Genomic DNA, 14,631 nt, shown 5'->3' with positions numbered 1-14,631 from the left:
GTCTGCGGTCTCAAGCGCTTAGTATAGACATATCGGTTCTCGAGTGATATCGTGGCAACGATGCTTAGATGTCTGGGCAGGAGATTGAACGCAATCATAGCCCGCGCCATGTGTATCGTGGGATATTTGTCAGACGGTGGAATGGCCTTACTTGAGACACTATAGGCGTTTTTTCACAACATAGAAGGGGTCGCCCTCGCCGATCCAGTGTGAAAGCGCTGCGATGGGACTGGCCTCGGGGTCATTTGTGCGGAATCGCGCTTGTTTGGCGCTGCGGACAACACCATGCGATCCGTTCTCTGTTCACCAGATTGTAAAGGAATAAACTAGAAACAACGAAGACGTCGTTGTGTGGCCTTTGGAGACGACGACGCGAAAGAGGAGCGGAAGTCGGTCTATGTGTGGTTTGGAAGCAATTTGAAATTCATGAAAACCGCAGTGAACAATTTGGTACAAAAGGTGCATGTCAAAACGAAGAGCTCAGGTAAAGAAAATCCAGCGATTGTCAATATCCCATGCTTATTCCTGCAATAACATAAGATTATTGTAGGTTTTATTAGCTAATGCTGCGCCCTTTTGTGTTTTGTTGTGCTTTTCATTTTTATTAGCCGCATGAAACACTAAATGAGTGCGAAGGTTGAAAACAGGAGAAATAACGCCGCTTTTCTCCGGCACTTTTTTTCTAAAAACATTTATTGCCGCCTTATGACCTGAGTTTTCTTTTTTGTTAACGTAGTGAGTGAAATGCGTTTAGTTACTGCATAGAGCCCTTTTACGAAATGGTTTTCGTTTTGGTTGTGTTCGATTCATGCCATCCGAGCATCTGGCTGGCTGAATATAGCAATAGAATATTGGAGCTTTGAGCAAACGAGGCGTGAGAAGAGTCATGATAGCATGAAATTAGAATGATATTGTTACGAAAGAAGGAAGAAGACAACGGCTTCGCGTCACGACGATTCCCCGATGAATCCTGGCCCAGGACATTTTCGGGCCGCAGGTAGCCAAGATCCGATGGCCGAGGCCCAGACATGCACTTCATGGCATGGGCCGGGGTGAAGTGCTTATGCAAGTGTGGAGGTCTCTTGGGTCATTGGAGTCATTTGGTCGGCACATCGAGTCAGTGGGGTCACATGGTCGCTTGCCTCTCTTGTCGCGTCTCGTCGTGTCTTGTGGTCGTGTGGGTGGCTTGTCGGGTCAGTCTCTCCTTCGTCGTGTCTTGTGGTGGGGGCGTGGGACAGGACGGTGGAATGGAGAGGTCGCGTAGGGTCCGGCAGGCTAGAGAACAGCCAAGCAATGCCTCCTAGACCTTCTACCGACGGCGCAAGAAGACGGAGGGTGCTGAAGCTCCTTGCTAGGATGATGAGTGATGATGACGTACCCAGTACCATCAGCCAAAATGCTCATCGGCTTTGTTCATCGGCTTTACGCCTAGTAACAATATCCTTAAATCGTCCCTCTCCGTGGATAACAGAGCTCCATGTCACCACGTACGCATGTCATTATTAATAAGGCCAGCAATTGGAGATACAATCACTGAAAACATTTCGCTCTTGAAATGGGCACGTTATGTGTATATATTTTTTTTTAATATTACATAGATCGCCTTATATTTACACCAGCGCACTTCTAGTTCGGCAGAATTTTCTTTTCTGAAGAAAGTAGCTGGTTGCCTGATAAAGATGGTATTTCATGGTCCTTTGAAGATTTCACAGCAGCATAGAAACCCCATGTCCACATGCTGTCTCCGCATTACTGGCTTCGAAAAAAAATTATGCTTGACCCCTAGCGGTTCTCCTGTCTCGACACCTTTCACGCACCCAAGTTACAAAACGTGAACAACGTATGAACAGGCCCGAAACCCACTCAGGCAATGGAGAAAACTGCGCAGTTCCACGCATTCTCACTTCTTATGCTAGTTCGCGGTGCAGTTGCTGCCGTGCATGACGTCGACCCCGCAACTTTTTCCGAAAACAAATCTAAACATCAGTAAAACCGAAATTTTGGCTAGCAGACCATGTATTGTTTTTGTTCCTCCGGTCCTCGTATTTTCTGTGTTCACAACAATTACGGTGCTTGGTTTGGTCCGGTTTGTGGAGTTTAACGTCCTAAAGCGACTCAGGCTACGAAAGACGCCTTAGTGGAGGGCTGCGGAAATTTCGACCACATGTAGTTGTTTAACGTGCACTGATATCACACGGGTGCCTTGCTTTTCGCCTCCATCGAAAAGCGGCCGCCGCGGCTGAAATTCGATCCCGCATCCTTGGGAAGAGCAGTCGAGCGCCCTAACCACCGCGGCGGCGCGGCACAGTTTACAGTGATCGCCTTCCTGGAAATGAACACTACGCTTCGATTTGACAAGGTTATGTTATCCCGACGGAAGCAAATTTTAACACCGGCATGTGCACCTAACGATCCAACACTCAACTCTCAAAAACGCTTTTTTGTTAAAGTATTAATATTTTAAAATAAACGCTAAATCCTCAACGTGTTTTTGTTTTGTTTTTCGTTTGGGACATATGGCATATCAAGATTCCCCAGAGTACGTATGTAATTGGGGGATTACATTTTGCAAGCACCACGACATGGTGTATTCAAACAAGCGACGCCGACCAGACGTACGTAATGCATGTTCTGCAGTATTGAAAAATCAATACGACTGCTTCGCCGAGATAACATCGGAGCAGTCCAGCGCCTTTTGCCTACAGTGGTTCCGGGGAAGTCGAAACGTGTCCAATCACTTTGTACGCTTGGAAGAACGCAACAGTGAACCTTGTCTAGCATTGTTACCGCATTCAGCGCAAGTCATGCTCCGAAACCTGCCATCGAGTTTAAATAACCGCACAGACAACTGAGATCCGCTTCCATCTCTTGGAGAAGAAATACCGCGATAGTATCGACATCGAATGGGCGGTCCCAATCCGAAGCACCAAAATCACTCCGCAAACATGAGGAGAAAAGATAGAGTATAATCGGCTCTTCGGGCACGACCGCATACGTCAACCGTCAGTGCGGCAGAGTAAAGCAGAGAAATCGCCTCGCAAAGGCACCCACCGCCATTTTTCTGCTGAAGAGCAGCTTTAGAAGAGCGCAGCCCGGCCGTGTGACCCAGAGGGATTCAACGACGCGTGCAGCAACAGCTCTATTGCGCGCCAGATCCAGCGCGTGCGCGTGCTTTGGGCGCGCCGTTATGCATGCATGCCGTCTCTACACAAATACATGGGCAAGCGGCGTCTATCGCCCTTTCTTTTTCTCCTTTCACCCTTTTCCTCTCTGTGCTCATACTTTTTCTTTTTGCGACACAGCGCTTGTAAACAGCGCTCGGAATCCCGTTCCTTACGGCTGAGTGAATCGGGGATAAGATATGCGCTCTGACTAATGCTGTGCATTAAGCTTCGCAGGTGCCTTTAAGAATCTGCAAGCCGCTACTGGAAAGGAAGCGGGAGTAAGCTTACCTGCTATTCATACCTCTGTACGCCATGACCGGACGCACAGTCTGGCATCGGGCGCCATTTGAGGACAAAGTTGGGCTCCGCAAGCACGCAGACAACACTGGCGTCACGCATAGGAATTTATTTACTAGCTGGTAGGGCACATGCAAGTACTTAATGAATGCAAAAAGCGTCCTTTCCAATGGCCTTTCTCTTGATGCCTCATGAACAATGAACACTGCAATCATGTAAAGAAAGCGGTGGGCACTTATTCATGTACAAGTTCGAAATTCTTATGCACGTTGTCTTATTACGCCTATATTTTGACGGCCTTTAGAAACTTGCATGAAAACATTTGAATTTACTAGCGGTAAGATTTTTTTATAAGTTTCGGTTGCATATGGCACAGAGGCGGAAATGCTAAACATCGTTTCAGCGCGGCATATGCATTCGTCTATGCGTAAAATTACGTTTTCCTCATATGGCCGCAAGCGTTTGATTACCGCCTTCGTGGGACTCTGATCCACCTATTCTATTTTTATCATGCTTAATACGTATGTACCTACTTGGATGAAAAAGCCTTCGCTGCCTTACAATCAGCCTTGCTTCTGGCATGTCGCTTTGTACCGTGCTCACTAGGCTCTGACAAGCCGGCAGCGCACATCTAGTGGAAAAGATATTAAGTTGGAGGCATATAGACGCGCGGATACGTGTGTTTCTTAATAACAGGACAGTCTATGACGTGATAAGATGTGCCGAATAAAACACTAACCTTCCGTAAGCAGTGCAAAATTTTTACGCAAAAGGATGCTCGCAGGGCTTTCATTTGAAGTTTAAAAAAAAAGAATAATAAAGTACGACCGTTTCCAGTTTTGGGCTTCCCAATGACGGAGGAGGACGGATAAGCGAAGATGGGATGGCAGCAATTGTACGGAATGGCAGAACCCAGCTGAAGCCTGGCACTGAGCATGCATGGAAACAAGTGATGAATTTGGTTGACCGACTAGCCGACCGACTCACGGCCGCAGCAGCCCGCGGTTGAATGTATAACTGCCGATCGTGCAAATTATTCGACTAGCCAGTCGCCGGGGTGCAATCTATCAACGCATGCGACGCGTCGTGACCTTCCTAGGTCAGACGAATCGGTGGACGAGAACTAGGGTGAAGGCAGCACGGCCCCATCGACCATTTCCCTCACCGCCTCCCAATAAGCGGAGTGAAATTGTAAGGCATCTCGTCAAGGACACGCCAGTCACGAGACGCGACGAAAACTTGGTTACTCGACTGCGGCTACATCGACCCCAGGTAGAATAGGACGGAGATGGAGAGACCCGCAAAGTCATCAGCGTCGACTGCACAAATATAAAATCGGCGTTTCCCCATTTGATTCGGGGACTGTTGTTTCAAACGTCTGGCCGGCATCCGCCCGCCATCGACCCTTCGGAGCTTTGGCTAGTGTACCCAAGTTACATGCGACAGTAATAAACAGTATTGAGCAAATACGAGCGATCTTGGGTCCTTAATAATATCTCGTGCTCGTCGGTGTTATGATACAAACAGGGATCGCTGAACAAGCAGAAAGCATAATATCGGGAAAAATGAATAAAACACCTCGTTTTTAACTCACAGGCCCTGATTACAATCGACCAGTGCTGCCATTTTAACACATTAGCTTTTTTTTTTTTTTTTTTTGCCAGCGACATTGTTATGAGTCCATGATACGCTGTCCTATATTTGCAAATCGATTGTAAAATATCATGCTATATAAAGCGAAAGAAAGCGATCATGTGAGCGTAAAACAGAATAAATCAATAATGTGCAGTTTGGTTCAGTTTGGGGGTTTGACGTCTCAAAGCGACTCGGGCTATCAGAAATGCGTTAGTGGAGGGCTTCGGAAATTTCGACCACAAGCTGCTCTTTTGCGTGCATTGACATCGCACGACACATCAAATTTTTGCTTTTAGCCTCCATCGTAAAGCGGCCGCCACGGCCGGGATTTGATCCCACATCCTTGAGCACAAAGGTCGAGCACCCTGACCACTGCACCAAAGCAAGGCACTTGCGGTAGTGAACTATACGCCTTGCGGGCAGAATTCTCAACGACTTTTCAACGCTCCCTAAGCCTGCATGTTGTTCGGACAACGACTCGTTTGACCAATTGTATAAGCCATCGGTTCCCAAATGCAAAAAGCGGCTCCCAAGTGCACGAGAAACCACGAGAAAAAGTGTGCGTCTTGCAAAGATAACCTAGTGTACTTATTTAAATCATTTGTCTCGCGGTGACTCATATATTTGTCATAGCAGCTAGTTGTTATCTGACCGAAAGGCCTAGGAAGCACCGCAACAATGTTACGAACGCTGCCCACAACATCGGCATTGACTGTCGTGGCTGCTCTCGCTCTCCATTTTTAATAAAATGAGTTTTGTCTCCAATCACGAACATCAGTTAACCATAGAAATCACCAAGGCACCTGAAATCATGCGATGTTTATCATGCCACCATATGTTTTCATCTCGATCAAAGAGCAAAAGCACCTGCTTTCTCATTAGAGCTTTACTGCACAAATCACTCTGCGCTCAGACCGAAATACGCTTTAATCTACTTTCTTACCTTTATTTCAGAAATAATGAAGTATATATGGCGATTGCATACCGAACAAACTTGAACAGATATTCCAGCGCTGCGTTTGGCCTTGTCTCCTCTTGGCCTCGTGCCGTTGCGCTTTTTCCCTTGAAACGAAATCGTACTATAGACTTGCACAACTGTCGCGCCTTGCAAGACTGCGGAACATCGAGACAGTGAAATTGCCCCGAGCGCTCCTACGCCGTAGCGTTCTCTGCCACGAACGAGCAACCGCAAGTGCCAGCGTGGGAAAGCCACGCTCCAAGCGCGCGCGGTCAATCGCGCAGAACGCGACAAGCGCTAGACAAGCGCTACCGCGTAGCATGCCTACGTGTCATCTTTTGCCCTTTCTTGCTTACTGTTTGTTGGTTTTAGGAAGTTCTCTTTTCTTTCTTTTTCGTTGTTTTGACCCATTGTGTTAGTGTAACCTCATCATTACTCAGGAGTTAAGCAGCGTTTTTCGTCTTTCCTCCAGTTAAAGGTGACGTGCTGAGCCTTTGACTTTGTAACTTAAGTGCTAGGCTTTGCAGATGACTTGTTTACAGGTAGCTAGCACGGTAGCAGTTCAACGCCCATGTAACAATGATAATCTCCCCCATGAGCTATTCCGCATGCTGTTTACGCCTCTTACGTTAACAGAGTTGCTAAGTTGCTATATGCAGCCGTTAAACGTTTTGCAAAGAAGCTTTGTCGAGTCTCTGGGTTTATTATTCTAACATATTTGTTGACTTTTATAGATTTATGCTATTGTTTCGTCCCGAAACATTCGACGAAGAGAACAAGTGTTTGCGCAACTCTTTCATGACCAAAAGTGAAAGTTAAAAAATGAATTGGCTGCGATTCAGCCCTGCTAAACTTAGGTAGGCGAAGCGAAAGTTTCGTTTTGGTTGGCTTAAGTTTATAGATGGGCATACTTGGTTTTGCGGCGACCGAATTGCCGAGATTATGGAGTCGAGGGGGCCGCCAATTACAAAAGGGGAGTACTTGATGCTGTATCTGCTGTATAAGATCAAAGGTCAAGTGGTGGTACACTATATGTGGTATCATGGTTAAGAGGCCTCAGTGTGACCTCTGGCTCGTTGAAGGTAAGTGGCCTGCCAGGTTGGCATGGGCTGATACAAGGCGTATAGAAGTTTTCGCTTGAAAAGAAAATCTTGCAAACAGTGCTAAATAATAGAACACTACCAAACATTGCTTCCCAGCCTGCAATATTGCAGAAACAGTGGAGGCGGCGCCACCCCGCAGGCCATAGGCTAACAAGCTGTTATTAGGTGTTTAACCCGGCACTATAAATAATGTGCGGTACATGCCATGGTCGGACCCAACAGGGCACAGATTGCGATTTCTCAAAGCTTACAGAGGCCTTTTATGTTTTATGGGCAAACACTATAATGCACGCCCTGAATGGAGGTACCGCTGCAGTCACTACGTCTTCTAGATTAAAGTATTGCCTTGCCTCCTGCTTTCTTCCACATTATTGAGAGTAAGAGCAAGCAATACGCCTGGATACGTGGCAGCACGTATTCCAAGAGAAGGAAAGCGTAGCAGGGGGCGGCAGAAAGTTAGGTGGGCGGATGAGGTTAAGAAGTTCGCAGGGGTGAAGTGGATGCAGCTAGCACAGAACCGGGTTAATTGGAGAAATATGGGAGAGGCCTTCGCCCTACAGTGGGTATAGTCAGGCTGCTGCTGCTGCTGATGATGATGATGATGCCGTGGCAGCATTCTACTAAAATTGTGAATATTAGCACTTCATAATCATAGGATTGTAATAGAGGGAAGGTTTACACGGAGTCAAAAACTACGAAGATAATTAGCTAACTCAAAATGAACACATTTAGATATTTGTGCTGTGACTTCAGATTCAAGTGTGAACGAAGCACTATCAGGCGGCATGTGCGTTCTTTGCCATCATGTGCTCAATCCGGAGCAGCACTAAACCAAAGCCTTCGAAGGCTATGTGGAAACGGCCCACCTACAAAGTCATTTGAGGCCTGTCAGTTCAAAGCTCGGCAATACAAAGCCACGCCGAGTCGGATCGTGCTGCACCGCTGTGCAGTCTCCCGAGTTTGCTGAGGGCGTCACGTTTAATCTCTTACGCGCCAGCAATGTCATGCGCGCGCGCTTTCGTGTGGACGCACGTGTCAGCGGCACGGATGCGATCTGTCACTCAGGCGAAGACGGAGCAGCGGCGCCGCAGGCCTGTTCCGCTCACGTTCCGGCGTGCAAGGTCGGTCCCGTCTCGCGCCGAACGGCTCCCACGGAAGGAGACGGCGCAGGTCAAGGGGAGAGTGCGGCCGCGACGCGAATGTGCGCGACGAGGGGAGGCCGGCCGGATCGAGCGGAGATGATGCGAGTGGAGTGCGTCGCTGTACTGCATGCGTATCACTGTGGCATTGAGAAAACCTCGCGCACTGCTCTGTACTGCACATTTTGTGGCTCCTTCCTCACAGTGGCGGTGACGGCGATAGTATACAGTGCAGAGATGAGTCACTAGCTTAAGAGCGCGCTGATAGCGATGTAGTGGTAAAACTTGTACTGTTGAACTAAGAACTGGTTTTACTTCGTTAGAGTTCTGGTGGTGCATACCAGTTCCTACACTCTATTACACTCGCTGGCCTTTTCTCTTGTCAATATTCTAAGGTTGAAATCTGATTTCACATTAAAAATGACCAAACCGGCCAGTCTAGCCTGACGAAAAGCAGCGGTAACGTTTCGAATTTTGCCTGAGCTACTTGCCCTACTCAGAAGTGCCTAGCCTTTGTCGAGGGGCAAGTCTGTTTATCTTCTTTTTTTGTTTCTTTGTTAAAAGCCCTGTTTAGCAGAAAATCTGGTCTTGTCGACGTCATCGGTGTTGGAAGAGAACAAACATTGGTTTGACTGTGGCAGATAGAAGTTGGCCGGTGAAAGGGTGGTTACTGATTGCTCGGCAAGTTACGTGACTACATTACACGGGAGGCGTTGCCAACTCAGGTTGTAAAGGTGACAATGGAAATCGAGCCTTCCGAAACTTTTGGGTGAAGAGTGATCCACGCTGAAAGACCAAGCTTCACAGCCTGTTTAAAGCAGGGCTATGTAGATATCTATGGCGAATGGTCTTTCACGTAACTAGGCAGCCTATGAGTTGCGACGAAGCAGTTCTTGTCGATTTTATACTGCGGGCAATTTCATCAAAGCGGTAGAAAAGTATCCCGTTTTTTAATAAGCATCTTGTCTTTCACAGTGAACCAATAGCAATGAGGTGACGACGGTTTTCAACACGAATAAAGAGCATAAAGAACTTAAATGAAGAATATGCTGAAATATTTTAAAAAAGGAAGCTCTCTCTTGACATGGTTTCCTTAAGATGCACGCGTGAAAGAACGAGTGGTCCACCATGTTAAAAAGAAGCAAAAAAAAAAACACACTTGAACTCTTTACAACTTTATTATATTTCCGGAGGGCAGTGGTGAAAGAAACAGAATGCGAGAAAATGCGCTTACTCTGCCATAACAGTCCTTAGTGATCTCACAACGAGAGTAAAGCACAGCGCTCCTTTTTCGGCGAAAGCCGCGCGTCACATAAGTTATGCCGCTTATTTGGGCGTCGACGGTGAAAATCCGAGAAAGCTTAAAATCTACCTTTAATGTCTTTGAGTGAAACACCACCTGACATAGACGGATATGGAGGTCCGCTTAACGACGAAGCCGTAAAAGCATGTCTTAATGCGTATGAATGGGGATCGGCCCAAAGAGCGCTGGAGAATTCGATTTCCTTCGCCTGCCCTTCTGTCGCAAACGAGAAGTCCGAGCCGGCTGCCCCTGCCAACTCGGTCATGCCTTGTAATCTCGTGACGTCACACAGCCGGCCAACCAATCAGTTCGTGGCGAAGCCAGCTGCCAACTACCATTTGCCAGTGGCATGCCCATGATTTTTAGCTTACAACGTGGAATCCGGATTCTCTCTTGAATGACGCATTTTATCATTGTAGAGTTGCTATCTGGACGCCTGAAGGACTGGGAACCTGGCTCTGGCAAAGCCTGATGTGTTGATTTGTACCTTAGTTGCTACACGTCAATACGCGGTGCCTGTCATTATGTCCTTCCACATTTCATCAAGGCTGGCCCTGTTTAAAAAAACAAGAAAACAAAAACCGCTTCAATGGTTTCTATAGGACGACGCTAACTTTAGCTTTGAATACGATAGCAAGCTGTTCAGTATATTTTTAGCTCATCAACCCAGCACGTTACCCAGAATCTGGTACAGCCGTCTAGTTGGCTTAATGTGTCACGAATTGGCACCCTGCAAGAAGCTGGCGGTTGGATTAAGACCGTGGTAAGTGAAAGTTCGATCCGACAACGTATTAGTGCGGAGTTCTAGATCACCTGGCTGCTGTACGATGTTACCGTGCGCGTGAATGCATTACATTTTGCGTACCGCCGCGTTGTCAAGCTGTCAATTTTGGACAATCGTCACTATTGTTTCTACAATTACAATATTAATAATGGAATACCAAGTCCTTCTTCTATTTGTAGCTAATAAAAAAGAAATCAACGATTTGGACTTTGCATTTTTGTAAAAGAACTTTTCTCTCATGCAAAACAGCTCTAAAATTTCGTCGTTTCCAGACGTCCACTGAGTAAATTTAAAGTAAGCTTACAACTAAAAAATACAGCTGCCTTTGAGGTATGCGCCAATGCCAAATGAAAAAAACGTTTGTTTGTATGGACGGTTAGGTATATACTAAAAAATGAGATGTCTTCCACCGAAGCGTTATAGTCCGCAAGGTTCATTTGTGCTATCTGGCAGCTATCTAAATTTCTGATAACAGTCACTCCTGACAAAGGCCACGTGTGAAACATAGGACGCAGCAACCAGATACTTTTTTCCACGGGCTTCTAACTTGCGCATTTCCTTTTATCGTTTTCGGTTTCCTGCCCTCGGTCAAATTCGAATTTGCATTCCAGAAACGCCGAAGGCGACCGTTATAGCTGAAGCTACTCTAACGGATTATTCCGCAGGAAAAAGAAAAAAACGCCTGCTGACCTTGGAGCTGGACAGTCGAGGCCACCGCCATGCAAATCCTGTCGCCAAGACTGGTTTCAACATCGCGCGACGATCGTCGCCTGCCAGCTTAGAATGTGTCTGTCCAAAGCCGCCGCGCATGCATTGCTTCTGTTTTCGTTTCGTGCTGGTCCATTACTTTGATTCCTATACTTGTCTGGCCCTTTCTCACGCGGCATCCTTAAGTGGCAGACAGGCCGGCCTCTTTATTTCTTTTTATTCCTAACTTTCCTTCAAAGCTGCTTAGCTAATGACGCAAGCAGATTTCTATGCGCTTCGTATATTGGTGACTTAGTTCTCCCATATGCTGCCCCTTCCCCCCCCCCCCTCTAGAATAGAGGGGGATGGGGAATATGTGGGATATAGTGGTGAATAGCATCGCAAACTCACTGCCAAATCGCAAGAATTCCAAGCCCCGGCGAGTTAGGCCGAGTAAGGTGTAGTCGGCCAAGAATTATTATTTACATATGCTGGAAGACAGCGTGAGAAATAAAAGGCACTAAGGAGAACTATTCAGTAAGGCAAGCTACTTCGCTACTATGAGAATTTTTGAGAACAAAACTACACGTAAATTATTTCGTTACTTTTAACACGAGGGTGGATTTGTATGTATATATGCTGACATGTCTACAATTCGGCGCATGAAAACTTCACGAGACGTCTATACCATAGTGCATCATAGATCTCGTAGGGCCTATGGTACTATCGTCGTGGAATACTCGCACTAGCGCACGTTACAACCAGGACAAAGAAAGTAGGGTTCTTGAGAGCTGAAAATGAACTGGGGTCGGCGTGAAAACCTCAGTTCGCTAGCCGAAATTTCGACAGGAAAACTTATCCAAGTCAGGGCAAGTCAAATCTTCGTGCTGAAAAGTTAGCTAAGAATCATATTTCCCTTCCACATCCTGTTCATTTTATATAGTCTTACACCGATACACATCGGTCAAAAATGCTCTGCAACCTAACCTGATACCTGGAGGTATACGAGAAGTCCTTGTGTTTATCACTCTAAGCGTTCCTCGCTACTACTCACTGGATGATTTTGTGCCCTTAGTTCCGCTAAACCATCCGTCATTTTTTCGCCTCTTTCGATCGTTAGTGTCCCATCTATGGCCGATAAGCTTATCTTTCGGGAAATCTACTACTTATGTGTCTTTCAAAAGGTCATCTTTATTACCTTTTTTTTTTTTTTTTTAGCTCATACTCTCATTGTCTATCTCTAAGGCAAGAAATACGAATGTGTCGTAGCGCTGAGACACGGACCGTATAGTAATATATATGTCAAAAACAGCCTTTGACCTTGTTTTCGCGGCGTCCTATAATTACTACACGACCGTGGAAGCATTCACCTCAAACAAATTTATTTCTTCTCCGACGTATGCCTCCGCCTTTGTTTATCAAAACTTTCAAAAGCGCTGTTTCGCAAATGTTTCTGCTTCCACCAGCTCTTTTCTCATGCATGGCAGTGTTCCAGAATGCAAGAGTGGGCAGTCGGGCAGCGCCGCGAGAAGAACACGAGGTCGAAGTGTTCGGGAACATTAAAGAAGGCGATCACACGCTCATCAAGCCCTGCCTAAGCGCCGTGCTGTTTACGAGACGCGTCGCCGGGTTATAGGCGAGTCTCGTAAAGAGGCCTTCATCGTTGGCTTCCTCGCGACGCGTGGCAACGCCGCGGAGATTGCGGAAAAGCGCTGCGAGCGGACACTAGATCGGGAGGGCGTGAGTGCCTGAAGAGGCGTTATGGCAATTTATGCCTTTTTGCAGCGTTCCTGTACTGCAAACTCTGTTAACAGAGACATCGCATGTCATTCAGGAACCATCACCCTGGCCTTGTTTGTTGTTTTTATTGTTCTTTTTGTTGCGACAGCTCTCACCTTGCATACCCGCGCTGGAATTATTTCGGGGCACTGCCGTTACACCATTGTTTAAGCTATGGAAATGAAATGCAGCTTGAATAATTAAAGGTCACGTTACTGCCAAATTATAGTCGCTCTTTTGTCCTGTTTTCCCACCGGACGTATTTTTGTCGGTGCGTATTGCTTTTTCTTGAGGAAACCCCGCCCTTTTTTTTTTTTTTTTTTTTAAGGTGCCAAAGTGCCAAGTGCCAGCGATCAGTCATGCGTATTTCTCAACTCTATTTCTGACCCCTTTGCACTACATATGTTCATTTCTTCCTCTCAGCACGCATTCTACACGCATCCTAAGCGCACGCAAGGAAAACAACAGCTTTTTTTTTTTTTTTTTATTCCTGCAGTCGTGAACCAATGGAGTCACTGGGGGACGACAGTGATACAAGGTACGACCCTTTACAATTCACCCTTAAGTGTTTTTTTTTCCTGCTTTTATAGCTTTGTTTTCGAGCAATAAATGCCAATTAGTGCGTCTGCCTGCTGCTGTCCTCGCCACAATTACAGCCGTGCTGCCCTGACCCTAAAAGGCGGGAATTTTTATCATGAGATGGCTTTTGTTTTTCTCTTAGAAAATGAAACGTTCTGGTTTTGCTGCACAAATTCAGCGCCACGTGGGCGAATGATGCGACGAAGCTTAACTTAGGCGTATTGTATGCCCCACTGTACCTAGTTTGCAAAAAGTAACTGGGGCACCTGTACCAGCCACCAAATTCTAAACCCCTGTAAGTTGAGCCCTCGTCCATTAACTTCACATGACCTTTTCACCTTGAGAGAAGACGCAAGTGTTCCAAAAACGTAAACCATGGAGCCCGCGGTTGCTTTTGGCAAAGTCGCCTCACTTCAAAAGGGAGACGAAGGCTGACGAAGTTTGACAAACGCCCATATTCAGCTGAGGTTTCTCTTGCTTGTGAGCATTTTTCTTGCTATTCTTCTGGTGGTAGCTGCATTCAGTGCATACAGCTGATTTGGAGGGCTTAGATCCTCCGGAGATTCTTCTCACACATGCAATGAAGTGCGTCTTGCTTCTTTTTTAGTGCACAAAAAGAAACATCTGTACTTAGAAGTATACGCCATGCGTGCAGAATTCATCGAAAAGTTTCCAGCATTCTTCACAGATGTCCTCAGACTATAAGTTTTTATAAGTATACATGTTCTCATAGCCTCGAGGTATGTCTTCGTGAATATATAAGTTCTTTATTCGAGCAACTCTATCTAGCGGCACCCACAGAGGTTCATTCGGAGTAAATGTTGCTAAAAAAAGTTGTCTGTAACTCAGCTGCAAAATTAATGAAAAACAAAAAAATGCTTCGTGATTTCCTTATGTTCAACGGGTCGGATACGCGAGCAATGGTGGCACTTGGTGGAACACTACGCCAGCTGGTGTTCCATCCGTTAGCTACTCTTTGGCGCAGTAAGGTGGACCATGTTGCAACAAGCACAGTTATGAATAAAATGATTGTTAATAGCAAGTCCACTGATAAGCATGTGCGCGCCATATATAAGCTCTACTGCCTCGAATCAAGTCGGACGTTTGGCTCTTTGCAGCCCCTCCGAAGCTGGAACGGCGGCTCTTATGAGCCAAAGCAAATGATAAATAGTGCAGGTTTAGGGTGCGAAATAAAGTTTTCAA

At 46.4% G+C, this 14,631-nt stretch overlaps 1 protein-coding gene across 4 annotated transcripts in view; it reads right to left on the bottom strand.

Moving 5' to 3' along the window:
* qsm (Zona pelucida superfamily protein qsm) overlaps window positions 1-14,631 on the bottom strand; it is a 304,012-nt gene that overhangs the window by 180,407 nt on the left and 108,974 nt on the right. The window contains exon 1 of one of the 4 annotated variants that reach the window (XM_084606242.1): window positions 6,040-6,310. The exons of 2 other annotated variants lie outside the window; for them this stretch is intronic. The gene's annotated coding sequence lies outside the window, so the exon portion shown is untranslated. Of the gene's footprint in view, window positions 1-6,039; window positions 6,311-14,631 lie in introns of those variants that run through there. One more of the 4 variants, XM_084606241.1, reaches the window with a different exon arrangement.

Source organism: Amblyomma maculatum, chromosome 6 (genome assembly GCF_055883805.1).
Source record: "Amblyomma maculatum isolate TAMU_Amacu chromosome 6, ASM5588380v1, whole genome shotgun sequence".
Classification (NCBI taxonomy): domain Eukaryota; kingdom Metazoa; phylum Arthropoda; class Arachnida; order Ixodida; family Ixodidae; genus Amblyomma; species Amblyomma maculatum.
This window is presented reverse-complemented; position numbering and strand designations above follow the sequence as displayed.